The sequence below is a fragment of the Nycticebus coucang genome, chromosome 1, assembly GCF_027406575.1.
Source record: "Nycticebus coucang isolate mNycCou1 chromosome 1, mNycCou1.pri, whole genome shotgun sequence".
In the NCBI taxonomy this organism is placed as follows: domain Eukaryota; kingdom Metazoa; phylum Chordata; class Mammalia; order Primates; family Lorisidae; genus Nycticebus; species Nycticebus coucang.
The window spans coordinates 19,356,262-19,379,947 of NC_069780.1; the positions used below are offsets into that span (position 1 = coordinate 19,356,262).

The 23,686-nt window shown below is 38.7% G+C and overlaps 1 protein-coding gene across 2 annotated transcripts in view; it reads left to right on the forward strand.

Annotated features, from left to right (window-relative positions):
* The first annotated feature begins 1,952 nt into the window (after window positions 1-1,952).
* The window catches only part of CCSER1 (coiled-coil serine rich protein 1), a 702,132-nt gene continuing 680,398 nt past the window's right edge, over window positions 1,953-23,686 (forward strand). For both annotated transcript variants that reach the window (XM_053607732.1, XM_053607875.1), the window contains exon 1: window positions 1,953-2,236. The gene's annotated coding sequence lies outside the window, so the exon portion shown is untranslated. The remainder of the gene's footprint in view (window positions 2,237-23,686) is intronic.

Sequence of the window (23,686 nt, forward strand, 5' to 3'; positions counted from 1 at the left end):
TCAAAAGCTCTAAGGAAATTCTTAGGATTTTTAACTAGGCCGGGGTATTAATGGGAGGTGGCATGGGCAGCAGTATGAAGATGGTAAGATTTCCAGTAGCATCACTTACTCTTTTTAACTACCTACCCTTAAACTTGACTTTCTTGATCTTACAGGACACACTATATATTCCAATACCCTTGATTAATACATCCATTTTCCAATGCTTACTTAAAGCAGCTATCACATCCCATATTTATACATTATAGATATCCACTGATCCCAACTTTGTTGTCCCCTTTTCCAGTATTGCTTTGTTTTTTTTACACATTCCCATTAATATCTTTTCTTGATAATGTGCTTAAATCATTTTTAATGGATATTAAATTATTTGTATGAGAAATGGAAGAATTAAGGGAGAAGAGCATCAATGCAAAAAAGGTTTAAAAAACATGGAGAATATGTAACATGATGGCGTATTCTGAAGATGTAGTATTGTTCACAAGCCATGGGAGAAGGTTTGACCACTGAATCGTTCACTTTGCTGCCTCCTCACTGCCTAAATGCTATTTTTCTTTTGTCACATTTAGAAAAAGTGTTTTCTACAATTGTCCCCCCAAAACAGAGTTGGTGCCAGGTAGGAATACATGTCACCCTCTACACCTCACTTTCCCCCTCAATAAAATCACATTTCAGAAGTCAGACTGTGGCCATTTAGACTATAGAGAACACACCCGCATACACACCATGGAAAGAAGCGTATATCGCTTGATTCCTGGAAGCTGTTTCCCAACACAGCAGAGCCCCAGATCTGAAAGGTCTTGCAATCTGTGCAGAAGGTAGTCAGGAGCTAAAGGAGGTGATGTCAGGTGAACAAACATGACGTTGGGGATATATTATCTAACTAGAAATGGTCTTACATTCTTCCAGAATGTGTTTGGAACACGATGCACATACACGCATAGAATTAAATACACCCCATTTATTGTACTGTCTGCTAAAGGCATAAATATATAGGGTGGAGATAAAGAAGGGGATGGATAGGAAAGAGTTCAGGACCCAGCGCAAACCTGAAAAGAAAAGAGGCCGTGCCAGGGTCTGAGAGGGAAAATAAATTATGTAAGCACCAGCCCCACGCACCACAAGTCTTTTCCCTCTCTAAACTGGAAAATTTTCTCCAGGGGGCCATCAGTCAAATGATGTCAAATTGGTAGCTGGTCGTGTTTGTACAGACTGTATTGTTTAAGGCCTTATGTGTAGAAACACGATCCACTCCAGGTCATGGCCGCAGCGCTTCCATTATCGTACGGAAGAAATGATTGCAGCAAATGGTTCCAGGGAGGTGTGACCTGCTTAATGGAAAGAAGCCAGGTTTCCTGCCTTGTTAGTGCGGAAGGAAGAGACTTGTCAGGATGTGAATTGGGTAGATGAGAAGGAAAAGCGGAGAAAAGAGCCTCGTAATTTTCTCCCTTAGAGATGGAAGAGAAGGGAGATAACATCGCAAGCTTGGAGAGAAAAGACCTAGGGCACTTGCAGCAATCCCGCGGTCACTGGGCTTCTCTTCAGAACCCCCTGTTCTCTCGTCTTGACCTGCCATTGCACTTGGACTCGACCTACTCACGAGGATGTGCTAGGAAGGCCAAGTCAGCACGGTGGGTAGTGCCTCCCCTAAAATGACAACTCAGCAGCAGGTCAGCCGGGTGTGCGCGAGTTAACGCTCGAGTCTGCGCGCGCGGTGACCGCGGCCGCGCTGCCCGGGAGCCGCCCTCGGAGCGCCCCGCCCTCGCCCCGCCCCCTCCCCTATAAAGGCCGCGCTCGTCGCCGCCCCCCGCACAGCCTGGGAGCGTGGCCTGCCGGGGAGGTGGTTCCAGGGCTCCTCACACAGTCGCACTCCGCGCACTCACACACTTGCAAGCGCCTCCCCACGTCCCTCCTCTGCCCTCCTCTAGCTCTGCTCCTCTTTTCCTCACCACAAATAGTCGCGGACCTACCGCCAATCCGCCTCTGTGGCGCTCCCCGCTCTACCATGACTGACTGGGACGCGGCGGCTCGGGCAGCGCCGCTCTGCTGGCGCAGGCAGGAGGATTATTAGATAACGCAGCTCGACTCTGCAACTGGGAGTGGAGAGAGGAGCCCAACAGCCGAGACGGGGAGGGAGGGCAGAGGACGGGGATCAGGAAGGACACCCCCCGTCCCCCGAAGACAAAATCCCCGAGTGCCCGGGAGGAGCCTTAACAAGCGGCGCGGAGCCCTCCAGGTAGTAACGCCCCCGGGGCCCCCGCGCCCGGCGGGTCGCGCGTCGCGTAGCCGCTGCCCGGGGCCGGCCCGGGCGGACGCGGGGGTGACCGCCCCGGCAGGTGACCGCATCGCGCCCGGGCCGCCCGCGAGCGGCCCCCACCCAGGCCCGGGGCGCGGGCCGTGGGCCCGGCGTGCTCGGCGCGGAGACCTGGCCTTGCGGGCGGGGCGGGAAGGACATGGACGGCTCGCTCGCCCTGGCCCTCGACTCCCGCCGCTCTGCGTGGCCGCTTCCCCCGCGTCCTGCGTGGTTCCCTCCCCGGGGTCGCGGCGGCGGGTCCGGGAGGCAGGAGTTGGCGCAGGCTTCGTGCTGCTCACGCCCCGCAGGTAGGGGCGGGCGGTCAGCGCTGGCGCCCGGGCTGCGAGCTCCGGGGCGGGGACGGCGGCGAGGGGAAGGGTAGGAGGGGGCGGGGACCCCGGGGCTCCCGGAGGAGCCGCAGTGCCGGGCCGGACCGCCGCCAGCCCTGCCTGCCTGTCCTCTGGCGCCGGCTCCGTGTGGGAAGGGAGACCTACCGAGGCAGCGGGGACAGCAGTGACTTGGAACAAATTGCTTTGTGGAGGCGCGTCAAGGGCTCCGGGTGTGTGTGTGTGTGTGTGTGTGTGTGTGTGCGCGCGCTCGGGACCAATCTCTGCGTTGGGTCACCTGAGCAGAAAGTCTGCCCCGAGCTGAAACCGCAGGTGGCCCCGTGGCCTCTTCATCTTTTGGCTGGTGTCCCAGGGATTCGTACACACGGTGACAGCAAGGGGTAGGGGTGACGGAGGGATTTGTGAATGGTGCTTCTCTGTGCGTGGAGGCTGAGCCTTGCTGATGTAAAGGAGGAGGTATCTAGAGTGAGAAGAAAGGCTATTTATGGCAAAGAGTTGTGAAATTTCTTGGGGTTTCCTTCAGTGTATCCTGAGCTGCTCTCTCGATTCTCATGTTCTCTCTCTCTCTCTTCATATTCGCTCTCTCCTCTTTCCCCCTCTGTCACAGCTCTCAGAATTAGAAGCTATTCTGCTCCAACCCCACCCCCCACCCCCGGAATCTGGAATATGAAATGAACTAAGAAAATCACTCTTTTTATTACAAGCAGAAAAAAAAAATGCTTCTTTGAAGTTGCAGATTCCTTGCCATTTTATGTTTTTATGTCCCCATTCCATGCTCTTCTTTTCTTCAGGCCCTCAATAGGACTTACAGGACAGAAAGACCTACTTGGTTTCAACTGCTTTCATTTTTGAAATCTTTATAGTTGACTACTTTCCCACTGAAATATGACACAGCCTCCACTTCCCCCCCGTTAAAAATAATGTACACACATAATTTAAAGCTGATTTTATTAAAAGCCTTGGGGAGAAGAAGACTCATTTGTGGGTCTGCTACTACCCATAAAATAAATAACAATAGAACACTGGTAATCTAGGTTACAACCTAAGTAGTTGTTTTGTTTTCCCTTCTGTTCACTTTGTAACAGTTATAAATTCCAAAGACACAGTTGAAACTTAAAGATGACTGGGGATGCTGCCCATCAAGATGCTTTAGCAATTAATGTTTGTCTTTAAAAGTAGCAACTTGTGCTTTTATAGAATGGAAGACTGGGTTGTAATAGTAGCATAGTGTCCTTAATCTTTTAAACGAGATGTCTCTAAGTGCTTACCAACACAGTGTTTTTAAAACATTAAAATTCCATGATGTAACCACCCTTTCAATAATCTCATTGAGAAGAAAGAGAACGGTCTGTGAAGCTAGTGAATGATGCCCCATGATCATATCAATGTACACAGCTATGATTTAATAAAAAAAAAAAAGAGAAGTAAACTGATCAAACTATTATCAGAGTGACTTGTCTTCATTTAAGATGTTGAAGGAAGTCCTTATTTTGATCAAACCGTTTTTTACCCCCAGCTTGAACATAGTTTCCTTAAAAGTCCTGCTCATTTGAAAGACAAAGTGGAGTTTAGGATTTGATCTTTTGATTTAGTTAGATTCACCTTAGTATAAAATAGATTGTCAATATTGGCTTATATGCAGCTTTTTATGGTGGGGTTAGAACTTATAAGGAGAATCCCATTCTGAGGGTTGTCACCTTAACTGTACTGAACCATTGGAATGTAGAGAAAATGGGGAATTAAAAAATGTAACTGATTGGCTTGGCGCCTGTAGCACAGTAGTTACAGAGCCGGCCACATATACCCAGGCTGGAGGGTTCCAGCCTGGTTGGGTCAACTAAACAACAATGACAAGTGCAACAACAGAATAAAATAGCCAGGCGTGTGGTGGGCATCCATAGTCCCAACTACTTGGGAGGCTGAGGCAAGAGAATTGCTTAAGTCCAAGAGTTTGAGGTTGCTGTGAGCTGTGATGTCACAGCACTTTACGGAGGGTGACATAGTGAGACTCTGTCTCAAAAAAAAAAAATAAAGTAACTGATGGACTGTAACATTTCAATTGTTAAAAGTCATATTTATGAGTATTTTGTTCCTTGACACTGTCAGTGAATCCAGCAACTCTTTATTATTTAAGTATATTATGCCACAGGATATTAATTTACATCAAATTCTTGAAGTAAAAAATGAAAAACTTATATTTTTGTAATAATAGTTATTCAGCTCTCTATTGAATTTCATTACTCATCGTAATGCTCATAATAAAGGACCTGTCATGTGCAAGGTACTGTCCAGACATTGTGGAGAAACACAAGATTCCCCTGCTCCCTATTTTTCAAGAATTTACTTGCAATTGAAAGGACTCTGATGGTTGTGCTTGAACATAGAGTTCACAGCCCATGACAATGAAAGTCTAATGAATACTACAGGAGTTCAGGCCATGACAATAACATTTCATACTGGATTTTGTTTGAAAAGGCTTCGGGGGGTAGGTAAGACAGGCTTGGTGTTGATCTTAAAGAGTAAGTAGGATTAGTGGATTGTGAGATTGTGGATAAGATGGAAATATGAAGTGTAAGATGCAAGCCTCCTGGAAGTATAGAAAAGAAGACGTAAGGAAAGATAGGTTTGTTCTGAAATAGATTTAGATAGTGTGCAAAGTGCAGGGTAAGTCTGTTTTTGATGTTCATCTTTTGTGCATTCTGTTCTTGGTGTTCATTGTCAGTTCATTTTTATACCCAAGAAAACAAATCTTAAGTTTTGATTGCCTTTTAATAAACAAGATGTACTTGCACTGCTGCTATAATAGTACAATATAGTACTTACAGATAGTATGTACTCTAAATATTTGAATATAGTTACCTCACACTGAGATCTTGAGTTTGGTTGTAATAACAAGGTGATGCATGTGCAGTCTCTTTATTGCAAGGTGTTTTTGGTGCTTCTCTAATCAAATCTTTTTAGGTTTGCTCTAAAGAAGTAGTGTAATGATGTGCAAAACAGCAACAGTATTTATTTAGCATTCATTGAATGCTTACCATTTTATTCTTCATAAGAAATGTGTAACCCATTAAATATATTTTCTATAATACTTTAAAGTTGCTAGATTTATTATATATAATAGATTAGATTTTCTTAAAGCTATTGTACATATGCATCAGCATAATAGTTCATCTATCTTTGCATTATTTGGCATGAATGTAGAGCTATGATACTGGGCTTGTGGGGAACTTTTTAGAATTGTTGCAAAAATTTTAAGGATACTTTAATTTCTGATAACTAAATTGTATCACTAATAAGAGCATAGCCTGTCTCTATTCTAAACATTTTTTCTTTGTATTTGTATTTTGTTTTTTGTTTTTGGACAAGCACAAAACTGTTTAAAATGCATTTCGTCATTTCAAGAACACAGGGAAAACATCTGAATTGGCTTTGAGCCTGTCTGTTCAGTATTCCACCCTAGAAGTATGTTATGGTGACAGTAAAGAAATGGTTACAAATATTACATGTGACTTTGAATAAATAAACAAAGGAAATTCTTTCAGATTAGTTGAATTAAAATAGTTTTCATACATATATATTTTTGACAGTGACTAGATAAGAGTTATCACAAAAGTGAAAGCACCAATTTCCTGCAAAAATGGAATGATTTCCAATGTAGTCAGGGTACAAACTGACCTGTTAATTGGTTCCTTTTGAGTTTGCTTTTTGCCTGTATGTCACAGGTGTATCACTTTGATAATGTAATCTTGCCTACTGTATGACTGACAGTGTCTGTGTGATTTCCCTATTGGGTAGTGACAAGATCTGTTTGCTTTATATTGAGGACATGCACTTCTATCAGCAATATTATCTTCATTATGCAAGAGTGTCAGTTCGCAATAAAGCATGCAGTCCTAGGGTGGGAGAACAAGTGAGAAAAGATAAGATTCAGGAAAAAACACTGTAACAAAAACATACTTCACTATGACGCTTAAACTAAATATGAAATTGTAAAGCTGACCACTCTAAATGCTACAATACCAAGATATTGTTATCAGTATTATTTTAAATAACCCCACGGCGTTTCAAGTTGTTACCATGTGGTCTAAATTAAAAATCTTTACTGGGGCCTTTGGTATGATATTAAAAATTGTTAACATATTTGTGCTTAAATCATAGATAATGAAGTTGTTTGGCCAAATTCCTAGCCCTATATCTACATTTTCTTAAAGTAAGACTCTTGGTTTTGCCTTATCTTCCATTAACAATTTTAAGATTTTAGTTAAACTTAATATAATTTTTGAATTTTTTAACTATCTTGATATTAAATGCAATCCAAAGGTCTTTTCTAAAGAAACATCTTTTTAAATTTTTTTATTTGTTTTTCCTTGAGACAGAGTCTCACTCTTTTGCCCTGAGTAGAGTGCAGTGGTGTGATCATAGCTCACAGCAATCTCAAACTCCTGGGTTCAAGCGTCCTCCTGCCTCAGCCTCCTAAGTAGCTGGGATGAGAGTTGTATGCTACCACACCTATTTTTTTGTATTTTCGATAGAGGGTCTTGCTCCTGCTCAACCTGGTTTTGAGCTCAAGTGATCCTCGTGATCCTCTTGCTTCGGCCTCCCACAGTGCTAGGATAATAGGCATAAGCCACCTCACCCAGCCAAAACATCTTATTATTTAATAACAAATACTTAACCCAGAGCAATGGTTCTCAGTTCAGGTACAAAGCACTTGTTAACTTGTTAAAATGCCAAATCTGGAGCCCCACCACAGAATGAATGAAAAACTCTAGATTATGGTTCTTTTAGTGATTCTTACACACTCTACAGTTTAAGAACCACTGACCCAGAGTATCATCTAGAGTGACATTTGAAGTCTGTTTTGTGTCTAATACTTTCCTGAACTGGTTTAGCTATTTAGTCTTGGAAAATATTACACTATCAGAGGATTTTCACCTGAACTGTGTTTTTCGGACAAAATTTTCAAAGAGTTTCCAATTCCTTTGCACACGATTGCTGTTGGCTGGGGAGGGAATACATGAGCATTTAACTGGACAGTAATGACCTCAAGCTGAGCCATATGGGTAGTCATTTATACAGCAAAGGCTGTGCATAGTATGAACAAGTTGACCATTTTACATTTAGTCTTGTTGACTCTTCTGTGATGTTTTTGATCTTGGTATGTAGGAATCATCTTTTTCTGCGTGAGATTACAGTTATTTAACTATATAATAATAGCATCACACATGTGCAGTGTTCTTACTGCTGAAATACATTTTAGATTACAGCTCTGCATCTTTCAAGATGTCACATCTTCTGTATGTTACATTTCTAAATGTAGCAGGTTCACATTCTGTCCCTCCTGTCAAATTCCTCTTCTCCTTCTTCCCCAAACCTTGCTTTTCTATTTCAAATATGAGCTCGGCCTTCGCTTCCCTAAGGACACCTTTACTGGCTTGTTTCGCTACATCAGTTGCCTTGCTGTACACAATTATAGTTCCATATTCCTCTACTTTAGGGTCCTTATTAAAATGTCAATTTTGCATGTATTTGTATGATTGGGTTAATGTTGTTTCCTCAGGGATAGCAGTGCCCAGCACATATTAAATGCCCAATAAATAGCCTTAAATAAACATATGAAAGAAAAACTAACCATCTATGCCCTCATTCTAAGGACATTTGATTTTTTCCAAAGAAAGTCATTTTAGGAAAGATTTAAAAATGAAGAAAGTCTTAGAATATTTATGAACATAAGTATTTCATTTTATTTGTAATTTGCAAATGATGAGGTAGTATTTTAGTGACAACAGTAATGCTGTTATGTGCTTATCTTCCATAATAAGAACTTCACATGTGTTATGTCATGCCATTCCTCTAACATTATAAAGTGGGTCTTATGCTTCTGCTAGAGATGAAGAAACTGAGTCTCTATTCTGTGGTCTGCCAAACTATCCAGACAAAATTTTGTATTTTTTTATTACAATGATGCAAAAATTATGAACCCCGTAGACAGAAAAAGTTTATTCCTAATTTAGCTCAGAGTCCAGCAGTATTTTCTATGTATTACTTCTCCTTTTCTACCATCTTCAGGGCTGCGGCTGTTGCTTCTCAGGTGATCGGAACAGGTGGTGGAGGACTTGCAAAGCTGATACTCCCATCTTTCCTATTTCCAGTACTGATATTTATACCCTCGGTACCCTTCAGTCACAATTCTCTTATTCCATCTGGTCAGAATCTCTCAACTGTATAGCAAAAATGTAAGCTGCAGCTGATACTAATTTTGTGAATATGTGTCTGTATGTAGAGAAAGTTCAAGCATTCTATATCCTACTACGTAGTCAGAGATATGCAGCTTATCTTATGAAAAGGTTGGTAATGAGCTTTTTTGAACAGCTTCCTCAAAAAATGTTGATGTTAAGTGCGGGCTATAAATCCAGCTTTCTTCCCATGGAGACTGACTATGTCCATATGTACTATCAGACTTAATTGAGTTTCTCTTGAGTTTTAATCTGTTGTTTATCTGTTTAAATGTAGGTTTACTCAGTGTTCAAATGCTTGTAGCAAGGGAAATATTGAACGGCTGATTTCATAAAAGTCTATCCGCAAAGAGTTAAATCTGGTTGTTCTGAAGCCCTCTACTAGGCTAATTGGACAACGTTATATATTTTACAATATATTGAAATCAGTCAATAACATGAATAAAGTTAGATGCATAATATCTAGGAGGAAAAACAATTTTTAAAAACTATTTCACTACTGGCCTATTTTGCAGCTTTTGTCAAAACTGCTTTCTGTTGCTGGGACTATTAAATCATAAATTTGAGTCTTAGCGATGCTGCTTTTATGTGGAAGGAAGATTGACTGGTTTCTAGCCCAGCACAAGCAGCCCTGGATATTCAGCTGTAATATTACGGCACGTTGTTAGTAATAGGCTTCTTTCTTATAACTGAAAATGATTTCTCACCTAATATTTTCTCCTGCGTCTTGATAAATGATCCAATCTCGACCTTCCTCCTAGCATTTGTTTAGAGGTTTTCTTTTATTTTTTTAAAGACGTCTCACTGGGTTGCCCAGGCTGGTCTTGAACTCCCAGGCTCATGGGTCCTCCCTGGTTAGCATCCCACAGTGGTGGGATTACAGGTATCAGCCCCTGGCCCACCAGCACCTTTCTTTTGACAGAATCTTCTGTATTTTTTTAAAGATTGGGATCCTGCCTCTGAAACCACCTCCTGAACCATTTTATCTGCTAGCAGACTCCCCCCACAATACAGCCACTTTCCTGGATCTCTCATCCCTGCCAGCTTTTAGAAGTGTGCTTCATTTTAATCCGCACTCTTCGACTTCCATGTTACCACTTACTTATGGTGTACGGCCACAGTCCTCAAACATTCTGGTTGGTTGAGTGTTTGCAGTCTGTACGGAGTGTAGTGCCAGTGTAGTACCAGGTTGTGATAGTTGCCAGCCTGCCTCAGTTTGTTGCATATGCCCTTTCCTTACCTGGCCGTGTCCCACTAGACAGCCGCTCATTCATCACTGACAACAAACATTTTATAAAATGTTTTTTTATAAATTTTATAAATGTTTGTTACGAGCCGATCAATTTCAAAAAGAATGCACTCTGGGTGGCACCTGTGGCTCAAAGGGGTAGGGCGCTGGCCCCATATGCCAGAGGTGACGGGTTCAAACCCAGCACTGGCCAAAAACTGCCAAAAAAAAATTAAATTAAATTAAAATGAATAAATAAATAAAAGAATGCACCTCCTACTTATATAAAATGTAAATAACTATGTTTGCTATACAGCTTAATCTACAATAAATAAAATACATTTTGTTCTGTGTCTTCTTTGATGCCCACCTGTGATATGTGTACACAGTGCGTGCGCAGTGGGCCTGTGAGTTGTTTAGAGCTTGCCTATTTCCCTTTTTCCGGTTATTTGTTGATGTCAAGATGATCTGGCTCTTCTGCATTTGACTACATAATGTTAATAGAATATTATATGTTTAGAATGTAGAATTTCTCTAATTTTCTCTAATTTTTCCATTTATTAATGAAACTTAACACTATTCCTCTGCTCAAGAAGTATACGTTAAGCCAATTGTACTACTTTAATTCAATCTTTATGGGAGTATCAGTGATATGATATCTTCCCTTTAACTATATTCAGACTAATTTGTCAAATTTATGTACCTGTTCACTGAAATTAGCTTTTCCTTGACAATAAATACTGTGATTCTGTTAATGAGTCTTTATTGGGTATGTGTATGTGTGGGGATTGTATTTTTGCCATAGTAGCAAACAATGTATTACAAACCTATATCAAATTTACAAATAAAACCAAACCAAAAATGAATTTGAAGCAAGATGAAATAAATGTAAATGTAATGAAAATAATTTTTATGTTAGTTTACTTTTATTTTATAGATATGCAAATTAACAGAACATGAAGTCTGAATACGTGAAATGCGTTGAGTGTGCCTTTATAACATGCAGTGTTTTTAAAGACATTTAGGAAAAGGATGAAGGGAGAAAATTATCACAGAAACATCCAATCAGAAGGTTAAGAGAAGAAAGAAAGTATGTCTAAACCAAACTCAAATTGAATCTTGTAATACAGACTAAGAGTATTTATTTCAGGTAAAGTGCTAAAATATTTTATAGATAACAAAACCAATGGGTTTTTACATTAAAAGTCATACATTTTCATAGGACTGTTACCTACTGGACAGATAGCTGAAGAATAGTTGTCTTAATTTCTAATATTGTATTCATATGCAATATATTGAATACTATAAATGTTCGTTAATAAATAAGTTCTGTAAAAATTGGAATGTAATTCCTCTAAGATTAATCTTAAAAATAAAGTATAGAATACTAAATTGGGCTTTTAAGGAAAACATTTGATATTTGTATACAACAAGTATATAAATTTTATCAACATTATGACTAAAGTTACTTTTAGAGGCTATTTCATGCAGTGTACCTCAAGGTGTAAATGTAATGAGATTGTAGAGATAACTTCTTCAACGGAAGTTCTGTTTGTAAAAGGGTGAAGGACGCTGGGGTGGGAAGCTCTGAGTGGATCATAGGGATAGGGTAATATGAAGCCCACACCCTGCTCCAAACACTGAGGGGATGAAGACCCCAGAGCGCCAACTATCCAGGGAAGAGAAGGAAGGAATTTCTTCCCAGGATGTTTCTGAGGAGAGCCAGGTTCATTTACTGGTGATGCAGAAACCACCTAGTCTCTGAGGTGTAATGCATGATATAAATGGATGAGGTGTTTTAGAAACCAAAGGGTTTTAATTTGAATACAAAGTGGATTGGTAAATTTGAAATTCCGGAGATCCTCTGATGCCTTTTCCAATCTGCTAGACCTCAGGCTGTACAATCACCTTTTCTACAAGGGAGCTATCCAGGGTACTAAATAGTGTTGCTATCTCTTGCAAAAGTGCAAAATACATTGTTTTGTTTTTGTTTATGCTAACCTCAGAGTGGCTGTTGCAGATGCTACATCATTTAGTTGGGTTATTGACCTTCCATCATTTGGTTTACCCTGGTGAGTCCTGCAAGGCTCCATTCAGAGGTAAATTCGAGGAAGCCATCTCGCTTTCACATAAGGAGCCTCTTCTGACTTTTGGCAATAGCCTGGGTGTGTTAATATCAAATCTCCATTTACAGAATCTGCTTGTTTGTACTTCTTGCTGACTAGATTGTAAACTCTATAAGGCAGGGATTTTAAAAATTTTATTCTCTTTCCCCACCAGCTGATCTAAGTCAGAGATGTAAAAATCCTCAGTCAGTGAGAAATGAGTGAATATATTCACTGTGGCTTAAGAGTGACTTGAGTTTTATCCAGGTTATGTGAGCTTCTTCCAGTGTTAGTCATAGTCCTGAATCATACCTAGGCTCACTTTCAATATTGCTCTCCATGGCTGGTTCATAGAATGAAAATTTATTCTTAATTAGAGTTGAATGAGCTAAAATAGCTAAAAAAAAAAAAAAGTCTTAAAAATGAAAGGTTTGTAGGAACTATGGCTTCTTAAACACATGCGTTAGGGGATTATTGAGGTATAAGAAACAAGAAGCAGTGATGTAAGCTTATTTGGCAAATGGAGGTCAAAGGAGAGGTTGTTTTGTCACTTGCTGAAGACGAAGTCTGGAACATCCACTCCATCTTCCCTTTCTAAGGCCTCTGGAATGTGCATTCTCTCCCACTTCTTATAGCCCAGATGGACGTTTGGAAATGTTTACAAATCTGAGGTCATGTAAGGCTGGCGGTATTCTTTCATTCAGTAAACAGATATTACTAGGCCCTGTACATATCTTTAATGAGACAGGCATGTTTCTTATCCTCCTGAAGCTTATAATTTATTTTCCCGTTTCAGAACATACGTAACCATGGTCTGCCGTGGAATGAAAGTTGGTGGTCTTCTTTTTGTTTTCTTCTTGCAGCCACATTTGTGTCCTCCTAGCTTGTCACACAGAGTGAGTGCATCCACCCCTTACAAACTATTGCCCCGAATGTCCAGTGGGGCAATAAGGGACAACGTTATCATAGGGATGGTGGCTCATGCCTGTAATCTCAGCACTTGGGAGGCTGAGGCGGGTGGATTGCCTGAGCTTACAAGTTTGAGACCAGCCCGAGCCAGAGTGAGACCTCATCTTTAAAAAATAGCCGGGTGATGTGGTGGACACCTGTAGTCCCAGCTACTCGGGAGACTGAGGCAAGAGGATCACTTAAACCTAAGAGTTTGAGGTTGCTGTGAGCTGTGATGCCATGGCACTCTACTAAGGTGACAAAGTGAGACTCTGTCTCAAAAAAAAAAAAAGAAAAGAAAAGAAAACGTGTATTTACATGCACATGTAAGACATGCTGTCACCAGTGTGGTTTTGACCTACTGATCACTTTTATGTGATGTTAGTAAATTGTGTGCTTTACCAACACAGTTTTGAGAACAGTTTAGGGACCACAGTTTGTCTTTCGGTGAGAAATTCCTCATATTCCAAGTGCATAATAGTAGATCTGAAACAGTTCTATAAAAACTATGCATAATCTGTCTCGATGAAACTGAATCGAAACTGCTTCAATAGTTAGTATGGATGTGTGCTCACAATTTAGGTGTTTCACAGTGAAACTATTTAGAAAAGAGGGTGAATTTTAGCGACTTGTGTAATGTAGCTCTAGGAATCCTCAGACTCAGTGAAGTTTAGGACTCCTTAGGGATTGAAGTGATGATTGCCTCTGATTTAGAGTGCGGTTATAGAAAGACGGGTCGTGAAAGTGTTTCAAATTGTATATAAAACCAGCACATTGTACCCTATAGTTGCATTAACATACACAGCTATGATTTAATAAAAATAGAAAGATGGGGTCCCACTGTGATTACCTTCTTATTTGAAAGAAGAAACTAATGCAGTTTACACTCCTTTGGATGGAGAGATAGGTAGATAGAACTCACACACACACACACACACACACACACACACACACACTCTTATCCCCTGTTAGTTCTGTTTCTGTAGATAACACTGACTAACCCTAACCCTTCCCCCTGAAAAAAAAGGGGGGGGGCTGAAAATACCTGTATTATTAGAAGAAGGTTATACAAGAGGGATTTAATGGCAAGACGTTATTACATTTGTGGGTGTTTTCACATGCACACATGTAAAACGATGCATGTGTTCTGAGACTGGGAAATAAGTTCTAAGCTTCAGAACGGCAGGAAACATACTGGTCTCATTACCAGATATATGCAGGAGTAGTAATATTTGCTACTGGACAAAACATTTCTGCCAGCTTTTCGGGACCTCACATTTGTAAACCATTACAAATATTATGGAATTAAACATTTTTGACTAAAGTATTTTTGACACAACTTGTATCAATCTTTGCACACAGATATAACAATTAACTTCTTACCACTGACTCGACTCTCTCTTGTATAATTTTCTTCTAATAATGCAGGTATTGTTACCCTATTTCTTTTTGAGGGGGGAGGGCTAGGGGTTAGTCAATGAGGGATGAGTGTGTGTGTGTGCGCGTACGTGTGTGTAATATCGCTATCTATCTATCCAAAATCCTATCTGCCTTTTTGTCAGACGTATATTAAAGAAATGGCTCACAAAACTGGAGTCTGTAGCGCTGACTGGCAGCCGAGACTCAGGCAGTATTTCTATTTCTTCTTCAGGAAACATCAGTTTTTGTTCTTGAGGTCTTTGACTGACTGGATGAAACCCAGCAACATTATCACTAATTACATCTGCAGAAAGCTTTCCCAGCAACATTGAGAGCAGGGTTTGATCAAACAACTTGGCACGATAGCATGGCCAAGTTGACACGTTGCATGAACCCTCAGAGTGGGTGAGGGTGACACGTTAGCAAGCCGTTTCTAGTTTACATGGTAGGTTGGTTTATACATATTTTTCCTTTGTCCAGAGATACCAATACTTTAGCATTGGTCAGTTATGGCACATGTAGACCCAGGTCATCATTCATTTGTTCTTTATTCATTTATTAAGCATGCAATATGTGTAAGAGATAATACTGTGCAAATGAATAATTTGAAGAAAATGAATGCCAGAGGCTGTATGTTCTAAGCATATTAACTCTAGTGGAAAAGCCTTAAATGTAATAGATGCCTGTATGATACATAAATCTGTGAAGTGAATTTTTTAACTTTGCCAATCAAATGTCATTTTTCCCCACAAGCAACCAAAAAAACTAGGTCAGGTGTTAATAGGCCAAGTTATTATGCTTATTAGTTTAAGGATGAGTCATGTGTAAACTTGGATTATGAAAGTTATACTTGCTCACTGCAGGTCAACTTTATTTGGACTGTCTTGGCCATGCATACATTTATTTTAGCACATGAAAAGGTTTGTGGCTGTGTTCTACTTATAGAAAAGTGATTCAGTATGTACTCAGAGAGGTCTTACAAGTGGACTGTCAGATTTTATTGATAGTCTTCTTATTTATATAGCATAGAGCAATACACATTTTACTTATTGGCACTGAATGAGTGTTTTTAATGTCACTTTCATATTCCCAAACTACATTTTCTTTTTAGTTTCTTATTCACTGACTATAGACTTACCTGCCTGGCTTTTAAGGGCCTTGTCAGCTCACCATACTTTGTTAATTCAGACGCAGATCTTCTGTTTTGTTAAGGTCATGTACCTTAGAGCACCCTACACACAGCACATGCATCCAATCCTTTCTGTTTTATGCACATCTCAGCCGTCATTATAGACCTAACTCCATGACCTTCCATGGTGACTTTCACCCTCCAGGGAGTTTTCCTTTGTGGCACTCTGAGTTGTCTAGTTGGCACCAGACAATTATAAGTAGAGTCTGTTCTGCTACAATTCATTTTTGTGTAATACGAAATTAGCTCCTACATGGTGGATAAATAGGGGGATTATGTTAGCAGAAGGTTGTTCCATGAGATTTTTTTTCTCCCAGCATATTTCTATTTAGCTTCACCAGTAACTACAGCTGAATGCAAAGTATACTAATAAATGGATATCATGTTGTTTTTTTTAACCCCAAGTCCTATTATTGGTGAGCCCTGGCCACAATTTTGTCATTGGGTGTGCTTACTTTGTGGCTTTTCTATATAGCCACAGGTATTGTCACTTTTTTTAAAAAAGAAAGTTTATGTATTTTCTGTATCACTTATTGGGATGGTTACATGTCCTTTTCAGCATATATGATTTTTATAAAAATTGTTATGTTTTTGATTGGAACTTTGTGTTATAAATTACATAGATTTTGAATGTTTATGCTGTGACTCTCTTTATGGGATACATCCCATTATACTTATTGTTCAGTTTTTCTGAATGAGAGAACACATATATTACAATAGCAGTAATTAAACAAATTTATTTCTTATCACTTGATATTTATTCACCAGTACCTGTGTGTCACTCACTGGTACTAATGTTGAATGTATGGAAAATGAGCAAGGCTTACTTTTTTGTGCATTGAACCTTCTAAGCAAACATCCTAAATGGTGATGGTGATGGTGTTTGGCTTGGATGAAGGGGAGGAAGAGACACAACAATCAACTCTGATTTTCTTGCTTCTTCTTTCCTCTGCCTAGAAAGTTGTCCTGTTCCTGCTTTATTCTGCCAATTTCTTCCAAACTTCGTATTTCAACTCCAGCATCCCTTCTTCATACTATTTTAAGTTCTTATAAGACCATGCACCGTTCAATAGCACTTAAAATAGCTGTAATTTTACAATGATTTGTGAGATTATTTAGGTCATATCTTTCTTAGACTGTAAGCTCCAGGAGAACAGAGATCATGTTTATTTCGTCCTACTATTGTGTTTCCATTTCCAGCAAGCACACTGGTATTCATATACATTACAAATGTATTATGTGTAGTATATATAGCATACTTGTTTGGATATATCAGGTATTCAGCATAGTGTAGGGGAATAAATGGATTATGAATAAATTAATTTTCCTCTAATTCTTTTTTTTTAACAACTGAATCTTGAATATGCTTCCTAGAGGCAGTCAGTTATTTTTTACCATCCATATCTCTTTTGTTATCACCACATTTCTGGTCTGTATACCCAATGCTAGTAAGACCCTTTTAGCACTCAAAGATATAACATACCCATTAAAAGTAAAAGATACTGCTTGGCACCTGTAGCTCAGCTGTTAGGGCACTGGCCACATGCACTGGGGCTGCTGGGTTCAAACCTTTCTGGGGCTTACTAAACAACAATGACAACTGCAACAAAAATATAGCCGGGCTTGGTAGTCCCAGCTACTCGGGAGGCTGAGGCAAGAGAATTGCTTAAGCCCGAGAGTTTGAGGTTGCTGTGAGCTGTGATGCCAGAGCACTCTACCTTGGGCTACATAGTGAGATTCTGTCTCAAAAAAAAAAAAAAAAAGAGTCAAAGATACAAAGTGCTTTTCACATTACTCCATCTATTGTTTGTTCTTCCAAAACAAAACAGTTGTCTTTGTATCTTGGAATTTTATTTTAGAATAGCTCACAGCTTTCCTGAACTGGCTCGCATATCTTGCCTGTTCAAGTTAGATCTGGGTGATGTTCACTTTCCCGCCAGGGCCACTTGATTGTAAAAGGAAAACTTGACTATTCATTGGGTTAATTATAATCTCCAGTCTTGTGGATGGTATCTTTGTTTCCCATTATGCTTGTCAGTTTTATGTTTTGCACTCTTGGTTAGAGTCTCGTTGTCCATAGGCTTGGGCTGACTCACTGTATTTAACATTCCAATGTCTATTATACTGAAAACTATTTTACTTTTTAAATTCACATCTATGTATATAGGAACTGACTATAGATGTCTAAGCTATAGAGGAACATGCAATTACTTTTAAAAGATAATTTCATAGATATTTTTATTGTTTTGACTATATTAATACATTTTATTTTTTATTATTATTAAATCATAGCTGTGTACATTGGTATGATCGTGGGGCATCATACACTAGCTTCACAGACCGTTTAACACACTTTCATCACACTGGTTAACATAGCCTTCCTGGCATTCTCTCAATTACTGTGCCAAGACACTTACATTCCACATTTACCAAGTTTCACATATACCCTTGTAAGATGCACCGCAGGTGTAATCCCACCAATCCCCCTCCCTCTCCCCCTCCCTTTCCCCCTTCCCCCTATTCTTAGGTTGTAACTGGGTTATAGCTTTCATGTGAAAGCCATAAATTAGTTTCATAGTAGAGCTAAGTACATTGGGTACTTTTTCTTCCATTCTTGAGATACTTTACTAAGAAGAATATGTTCCAGCTCCATCCATGTAAACATGAAAGAGGTAAAGTCTCCATCTTTCTTTAAGGCATTCTACCTATGAAATGTCTTGTAATGAAAATTATGTTCTTTCTTGTATTATATCTTTATTATTTGGAATTTTTAAACTCTGAAGCTAAATCTCAGCATCTTTGTTGAATATGTGCAATAAAAACAAGAAATACATTTTTACAGATTATTATATTTGAAAAGACCAGAATTTTCATATTAGGCTGATATGAAAATGTCACTGTCATTGTGCTTATAGGCATTGTTTTAGAATGGATTTTTTTCCTGTGACTTTGACAAATTAAGAAAGAGCCGATAGATTTCTTAAAATAATCTGTGAACCACCATTATGTAGCTTAATAGTTGCATTTGCTGAAAGCTCGCTATTATATCTCTGAGTAACACTCTTACCTCCCCCAAAATTTAAAAAGGAAAATAATCTTTAAATGGGCTAAAAGTTTCCTGGTAAAATATTCAACCAGACTTTTAATCCGAGCTACTTGGGAGGCTGGACGGTTTCTTGAATCTAGGAGTGAGCTGTAATCATGCCACTACAGTCCAGGCTGGATGACAGAGTGAGAACCTGTTTCTGGAAAAAAATAGAAGTAAAATACCCAACTAACATAGTGACTAAGAATTAACAACTACTGATCTGGCAACCTTCCCATTTTTAACATTCTTTTATTTCTAGTCTTTTGAAAAGTTGGCCCAAATGTATATAGCAGAGATGTATTACAGAATTTTAACCTACATCTGCAATGAGAAGAAGATCAGAGGAATATTTTAATATGTAAGTTCTCTTTAGATTTTTATAGAGTGTAAAATTTTACCCACATTATACTTTTTCTCATGTTAACATTTAAAAAATGTAAAAGGTATGATCTTTAGATCACCTATTTCCCTCTTAAAATCATCTGTTTTACAGTGTGTCTAACCTCTGCATTAGCCTGGAAAAACAGTTCCCACAACTCTAATTACTGGCAAGTTTAGTCTGGCAGCTTTTACTTGGTTCAAAGAGTAGATCTCAATAAAGATGCCACTTAATAATAAAAAAGGGAGGTGTTGATGGAAGATTTAGTTTAGTATCGATAATTCTATTAACTTTTAACCATTATGGAAATTGGCTAAGATAAACAAGTGTAATTTTCCATGAGCCAATTTTGACGTGACCAGGTAACGTTCATAAAATACTTTAATAGTTGGTCATTATTTGTCCAGGGGATAATTAATACATCTTTTAAAACAGCATACATTTGAAAATATTTCACTAGAAGGTGATCAGTTTTCCTTAGCTTGTGATGTGGCACTGCTTTGGCCATGCTCTTTTTTTTTTTTTTTGGCCGGGGCTGGGTTTGAACCCACCACCTCCAGCATATGGGCCCGGCGCCCTACTACTTGAGCCACAGGCGCCGCCCGGCCATGCTCTTCTGTGTTTCACTTTTGTCAAATCAGCATCAAATGCTCCTGTTAGTCTCTGAAAACGCATACATTATTTCTCTTTTAAGAAACTATGATACCCTTCTAAAAGTAATTAACATGTAAGATTAAATATTCATTTTCATGATCTTAATAATTCATAAAGTTAAAACCTCAGTGTTGCTTTTCATTGCCTTCAGGCTACTACTAGTGATTTGGTTATTTTATTTATTCATTTGCTTGGTTGTGTTATTCATTCGGTGATTTATTTATTTGCTAGAGTATTTATTTATTTTTAATATTTTGTTTATGTACTTAACAGTTACTGCATACTATCTGTGTGCTCAACGTTAACGTTGATACCATTTTATTCTCACAACAACCCTGTGAGATCAGTTGTTTTTTAATACCCATTTTTGTTTGTAAAAATAGAGGCATGCAGATATATATGTAAACTAATGATTGCACAATTTGTATGTGGTGAAATAAGTTGTTATTTTGGTTTTATCTTATATAACTGTGTATTTTTTTTTTTTTCTGTTTTTTGGCCGGGGCTGGGTTTGAACCCACCACCTCCAGTATTTGGGGCCAGCACCCTACTCCTTTGAGCCACAGGCGCCGCCCACTGCATATTATATTGAATGAAGTGTTCCATTATTACGCTTATATGGGACTTTATAAGTCATGAGTTATTTCTGGCTTATTGAAATATGCATCTAGTGGCTATAGATATAAAGGTAATACTACAATGTTCAAGTACCTAATAGGCTACTGTGGATTATTTTGAAAAAATATTTTATGAAATGCATAAATGTTAATTATGCCTCAAAAGCATTAGCGTTTGAACAAATCAGTGTACTGAAAGCAAGAGGCTGAAATTCTATAACATTCTCATGGTGCCTCTTACAAGGGTACATGTGAAATTTACTAGATGTAGAATATAAATGTCTTAACACAAGAACGAAGAAAATACCATTAAGGCTATGTTAACCAGTAAAACCAGCACGTTGTACCCCACGATTGCATTAATGTACACAGCTATGATTTAATAAAAATAAATAAATAAATAAATAATAATAAATTGGAACTCAAAAAAACTTCTTCAGGTTGGAAATGAGATCAATATATCAAAAGTATAAATATTTAAAGTAATTTTCATATTTATATTCTAAAACAGATATGACCTTCCATTGGCCATACTAATGTGCCAATACTTAAAAGAAAAAGTGAGATTGTGAGTTTATGCAGGTTAGAATGTGATTAATTTTGAGAAAGATGGTTTATTTGAGGATTGTAATTTCATTTTTTATGTTATAGGCAGCTTTTAAGAGTTAAGGGAATCAGTGGCCTCCTTTTTCTCCCTGTCACAAGGTCCTGAGCATAAACAAAGTAATAGTGCTTTTTTATATAACTATCATTTTTTTATTTCAAAATATTAATGAGGTACAAATTTTTTAAATTTAATTTTTATTAAATCATAACTGTATACATTTATGGGGCATAATGTAATGATTTGATATGCAATGTGGAATGCTTAATTCAAACTGATTAACATAACCATCCCCTCACTTACTTATTTTATGTGGTAAGACATTTATGATATACTCTTAGTTGTTTTGAATTGTACCCTTGCATCGTACACGCACATTAGGTGAGATCCCACCAAATATCCTCCCTTCACACGCCCTCCCTCAATCCCCTCCCCTCTCCTTTCCCCCCTCCATCTTTCTGGACTATATCTATGTTTTATCATTTGTATGGATGTGTAAGTGATTATATATTGGTTTCATAATAATAGTATTGAGTACATTGGATACTTTTACCCCATTCTTGAGATAATTTACTAAAAAGAGTATGTTCCGACTCCATCCAGGTAAACATAAAAGATGTAATGTCTCCATCTTTTTTTTTATGGCTGCACAGTATTCTATGGTATACATATACAAAAATTTGTTAATCCATTCATGGGTTGATGGGCATTTGGGCTGCTTCCATGACTTGGCAATTATGAATTGGGCTGCACTAAACATTCCGGTGCAAATGTCTTTGTTGTAAAATGATTTTTGTTCATCTGGGTAGATACCTAGTAATGGAATTGCAGGATCAAGTGGAAGGTCAACTTTTAGTTCTTTGAGAATTCTCCATATTTCATTCCAAAAAGGCTGTTTTAGTTTGCAATCCCACCAGTAGTGTAGAAGTGTTCCCTTCTCTCCACATCCACACCAATATCTGCAGTTTTGGGATTTTGTGATGTGGGCTATTTGCACTAGAGTTAGGTGATATCTCAAAGTGGTATTGATTTGCATTTCTCTGATGATTAAAGATGATGATGATGAGCATTTTCTCATGTCTGTGTTGGCCATTTGCCTGTCATCTTCAGAGAAGTTTCTGTTCAAGGCTCTTGCCCGCCTAGAAATGGGATTGTTTGTTCATTTCTTATTAATTTGAGTTCTCTGTAGATTCTAATTATCACATGTTTGTTGGAATCATAACATGCAAAAATCTTCTCCCATTCTGAAGGCTGTTTGCTTTACTGGCAATGCCCTTAAGCTGTGCCAAAGCTTTTTGGCTCAATCAGATACCAGTAATATATTTTTGGTGCTGCTTCAGTTGCCAGGGCCATTATGATAAGGAACCATCATAAAATATTTTCTCAGGCCAATACCTTCAAGCATTTCCCCTGCACTCTCTTATAGTATTTTTATAGTTGCATGTCTTAAATTTAAATCTTTTATCCAGTGAGAATAATTTTTGTTAGTGGTGAAAAATGAGGGTACAGTTTCAGTCCTTCTTCAGGTTGCTAGCCAGTTCTCCTAGCACCATTTGTTAAATAGGGAATCTTTTCCCCAATGTATGTTTTTGTTAGGCTTGTCAATGATCAAATGACAACATCTGACAGAGTTCATCTCTAGAGTCTCTATTCTGTTCCATACATTGGTTTTTGTGCCAGTACCATGCTGTTTTGATCCCTGTAGATTTGTAGTATAACATGAAGTCTGGTAACACGATGCCTCCTGATTTATTTGTTTCTAAGTAATGTTTTGGCTATTCAAGATTTTCTCTGATTCCATATAAAACAAAGTACTATTTTTTTCTAGTTCTTTAAAGTATGACCTTGGTGCTTTGATAGGGATTGCATTAAATCTATAGATTGTTTTGGGTAGTATGGACATTTTAACAATGTTGATTCTTCCCAGCCACGAGGACGGTATGTTTCAACGTTTGGTAACATCTTCACATATTTCTTTTCTCAGGGTTTCATAATTCTCTTTATAGAAATCTTTCACTTCCTTCATTAGATAAATTCCCAGAAATTTCATCTTCTTTGGCACTACTGTAAAAGGAATAGAGTCCTTGAGTATATTTTTGGCTTGACTGTTGTTGGCGTATATAAAAGCTGCTGATTTGTAAGTATTGATTTTGTATCCTGAGATGCTACTATATTACTTGATAATTTCTAAGAGCTTTGTAGTTGAGTCCCTGGGATTTTCCAGGTATAAGATCATGTTATCTGCAAAGAGTGAGAGTTTGATCTCCTCTAACCCCATTTGAATACCTTTGATCCCCTTCTTTTGTGATCCCCTTTTGATTGGGATGGCTAGGACTTCCATTACTATCTTGAATAGCGGTAGAGACAATGGGCATCCTTGTCTAGTTCCAGATCTGAGTAGAAATGCTTTCAATTTTACTACAGTCAATCTGATATTGGCTGTGGGTTTGTTGTAGATGGCCTCTATCAGTTTAAGAAATGTCCATCTGCGTTGGTGTGTGTCTCACCTTATGGGGGCAAGACATGATTGCAAGAGGGACTTTGCCTAACAATTGCAATCAATGTAACCTGGCTTATTG